The sequence below is a fragment of the Mandrillus leucophaeus genome, unplaced genomic scaffold, assembly GCF_000951045.1.
Source record: "Mandrillus leucophaeus isolate KB7577 unplaced genomic scaffold, Mleu.le_1.0 Scaffold103, whole genome shotgun sequence".
NCBI classification, from domain to species: Eukaryota; Metazoa; Chordata; class Mammalia; order Primates; family Cercopithecidae; genus Mandrillus; species Mandrillus leucophaeus.
In genome coordinates this window covers 675,088-679,455 of record NW_012098432.1, presented here as the reverse complement: position 1 = coordinate 679,455, position 4,368 = coordinate 675,088, and the positions used below count along the sequence as shown (strand labels likewise).

The window sequence follows — 4,368 nt, the reverse complement described above, 5'->3', positions numbered from 1 at the left end:
AATCACGCCTTTCAAACTGCACTTTTCTTCCCTCCTGCTAGGTAGCATATCCAAACAGGATCTATACAGCTTCTATGCTCGCATAGCTCAGCACAAATACATGTTACAATGGTAGGGTTCAGACACCTGCACACATGCATAGGAATAAGGGGTCATACCACCTCTGGTCCTCTGAGATATGAGAGATGCCTTTTAAACCCTGTAAGATACCACCTGATCTAAGGTCTTGAATTCCCAAGAGTGAGAATTGGTGGGAATCAAAGAGAGTATTGTGCTCAGACTTTCTTGCTCATTGTAATATCAATAATTTAAAAGCATTGTCCTTACATCAAACCTCCCTAGAGTACATTTCTTCCATTGCATCATGGGATATTTCCATGATTAATTGGTCTTCTTTCTGATTCAAACACACTCCTTCCCTAAAGACACAATACTTTCCTTCTAGCATGGCTGAACCCCTCCCTCCCAGTAGATTGCTTACCAAACAGATAAAAATGATATAAAAACTGATGCTTGATCTTATTATAGGTAGGTTTTCAATGAAAGCTTAAAGGTGTGCACAATTTCTCCAAGAAGGAAAGAAAAGTGTTAATGTTCATACTTGAGGAGGAAGCCTGATCAGGAAGATTCTCGTTTTTATTTCCAGTAGTGACAAGGGCTTTGCAATGATTCTTCCCTTCTCTAAAAAGCCTACAAGAAGATGTTTGTGACTAGCTTTCTGTGGCTGAGGTCACTATACACAGGACCTTCCCTTGAAAATCAGGCATAATGACACAGTCATAGGATCTGGAGGATGGTATAGAGGAAGGTGAGGAAGGGTGGTGTGGAAAAATTCATATCAAGTGAGAAGACCTGCATTCAAGTTCCACAATTAATCAATTATCTTCCTTTGCCTCAATTATTTCATCTCTCTGAGCCTCATTTACATCTGTAAAACTAGGATGATAATGACTAGCTTACAAAGGTTTTGTACTGTTACTGCTTTCACTGAACAGTTAGTGTCCCTATTCTAAGTGCTTAGAGCAAAGAAGGTGGAGGAGCAGGAGGAGAAAAAGACCTGGGCACTTTAAAGCCTTAACCATAGTAATGAGAACAAACATAGAAATAGATAATTGGGTGTAATATGATATGCCACACGATAGATTCTGACAACTGGGACCAGATGGACATAATTCCTCATGAAACTATAAAAATATCACCACCACGATGACTGTCCTACCATAATTTACGGAGAAAGGAGGAGAGATTCTGTGAAAATTCTGAATTGATTGAAATTTAATCTGAAGTGACTACATTTATGTAGAATCTACTTGGAATAGTTTTTCTGTAACCAAACAAAACGGACATGAAAGGGAGATTAAGTGGTATTCTTAGATCAAGGTCTCTAGAAGTAGACAGTGCACCAAGCTCCATGCAAATGAATCATTAGGGAAGTACTCCTGAGAAAAATCAATAGAGAGAGGGGGAAGCAGAGCATGGAGGAGAAAGAAGCTAAGTAAGGCTTTAGGCAAAGTCCTATACAAAATAGCTTTAGCCTATGCCTCAGAGTGGTCCTGTCCCTTGATTGAGACTCTCTCACCATTCAGTCATTGGTTAACAGCCACCTGGGATGAATGTAGTTCCCAGGCACCACCAGTTCTCTGGGCTTCTGGGCAAAGGCATAGTAGTCCAGGGGCACACTCTGAAGAAGAATCACAGGTGCAAGTTGAGGAAAGCAGAGGCACACTCAAGTCAGGGGAAGAGGGCACAAAGTAGTAAAAGGAATACAAGGGGCTACAGGAGGAGCATTGAACTGGAGGCACAGAAGTGCCAAGTTACACTCCTCACACCTCAGAATGTGCTCTCAAGTATTATTATTGCAATATAACCACAAGATAGAAATATTAGAAATATAAATAGAGGGCAATCATGGAAGCACCAAGGAGGCAGTGACCAATTCTTTCTGAGGGAAACAAGAAGATGTTTAACAGACTGTATGATCCCTCCCTTAAGGGGCCTTTGGATTTACAGGAGTGTCTGAAAAGGTGACTGAGTCTGGGGTCAAGGCTCCATCCTGTGGAGTGATTATCTCACATGCCTAGGGACAAAGTCAGAAGTCAAACTCTATCTAAAAATTAGCAGTGAAATTCAAGTCACAAAAGCTAAATCCATTTTTAGAAACAAAAGGTTGGGAGTTCAGCCATTATAAGAAAAGTGTCAGAGACAAGGAGCCAGATGATGAAAATTACACATGAGACCTGCCCGTTTACCAGGGGCAGAGCAAGGCAGGGCAGGGTTGTCCTGGGAAACATGATGGGTAGGTGGTGAGAGACATCAAGGAGGAGCATCCAGATGTCAGGTCAGGGTCAGGTCTTAATGAAATGTATGTGTTTTCAGATACAAATAGAGCATATGGCATTAGAGAAAGAAAAGCTGTGCATGGAGCTAGAAATTATTGTGGCTTGAATTTAATGGACATGGTGAAGAGAGGGAGAGGAAGTTCAGGAAACTGAAGAGGTCATTTTTCAGCTGACTTCTCCAAGACCCTGTAAGCCATTCTGAAAGATTTTCACCTAGTTCAGTGGCCAATAGAGCGGTATTTTTTTGTTTTTGTTTTTGTTTTTTTTTAATTTTTAGGAAGATTATATAGAGGATAAATTAGAGTGGAGAAAGTGAGAAACAGGTTTGAAGATTGTTGCAAAAATCGAGGTGAGTGATAATAGACAATGAAATTAACATTCTCCCCAAAGAATATGTAGATTAAGGAACTAACCCAAAGGAAAATATACCAAGGCCATTCTTAAAAGTTCTTTATCTCTTTGCATTCTATTTGTGTAGTGGTTACTGCTGAGGGAGGAAACAAAAATTTCATCTATTTTTTAAAACTCTGCAAAAGGCTTGATCTTCAAAGTATCTTGATCTTCTGCAAGATCAAGATACTTACTTGTGATGAAATAGAAACTCGATTCCTTTCTAGCAAATAAAAAACAGAAAACTACCTAATGAAATAAAATCCTGGCTCAGGTTTGGGATATTGGGAAAATTACAGTAAAGAAATGATTGAAATGTTTCAAACTGCAGAGAATACTAACATAAGTTGACTACACAATGGTCAAATGATAATTTTTAGTAAGTAAAAGTCATTAATGGATGATAACAGAAAATCTATAAGCACCTACCTACTAGATTTCAGGTAAGGGGCAAGATTAAGGAGTTACTTGGGGCTAAAATCAATAGAACTTTATTGCAGATTGCACACATGAAATGAGGGAGATGGAAGAGTCCACTGGGAGGCTTAGGAATCGGAACTGAAGGAGGAGGAGCAATATGGGAAGAGTGAGGCAAATGGAGAGTTCACTTTTGCGCATGCTCAGCATTCAAGTTGGAGATGCTGAGTAGGTGGTTGGAAATATATGTTACTTCAGGGAAAAGGTGGCTCTAGAGATATAAATGTAAGATTATCACTGTTTAGATTGTACCTCAGTCCTAGAATGAGTAGGAGTTTAAAGAGAGAAAATAAACATTCTAAGAACAGAACTGTGGGAAGCTACAATATTTAAGCTACATTTCATGGAAAGAGGTAGATTTAATAAAGGATTTAAGGATTTTATTTGAGTGGCCAGAAAGGTTAGAAATGAGTGGTATTCTGTAAGCCAACAAAAGAAAAAGTGTCCAGAATGAAAATGCAACTATGACTGCCTAGGACTAATGATGGCCCCGCTATGTACTCACTGAAGGGCAAGTAACTTAATCTCTTTGTGCCTAAATTTCCTCATTTGTAAAATGGGAATAATAATGCCTACTCTATAGGGCTATTCTGAAAACTAAACAATTTAATAAATGGAAAGTGCTTAGTGCAGGGCTAGGCAAAGAGCAAATGCCATGTGTGTTAGTGAAAAGAAAAAAAAGTGATGCCGAGACATCGCTTTCAATAAATTAGTTAATGCCCGAACACAGTTCATTGGATTTGACTACTAGCAGGTCACTGTTATGGGTGAAAGGTACTGTATATAAAAGCACACACTTAAAATAGTTATCATTTAAATTATTTTTCCTTTTTGCTTATTATTTAGAATTTCTGAAGATGAGAGAGAAAATGATGGTAATGTCTTTATAAAGAAAAAATAAAAGAGCTAACCCATGTTTCAAAATATACCAAAAACTAGATTAAAGGTGAATTTAATACAGTAAACTAAAGTATAGAATTATCACCCATACAAATGTAAAAGACACATGGGGTTTTTGTTACTAACAATATTAGGTGTCTGAAATCTCACTGGAGTTATTTTAGAAACACAGATGGTCAGACAGATGTATGCTGTATGTGAATATGTGAAAAGTAAGTGACACAAATTATAGCTGGGATAGTCACCTTAAATGTATACATCT

At 38.2% G+C, this 4,368-nt stretch overlaps 1 long non-coding RNA gene across 1 annotated transcript in view; it reads right to left on the bottom strand.

Annotated features, from left to right (window-relative positions):
- LOC105537955 overlaps window positions 1-4,368 on the bottom strand; it is a 158,571-nt gene that overhangs the window by 71,953 nt on the left and 82,250 nt on the right. The window lies entirely within an intron of this gene.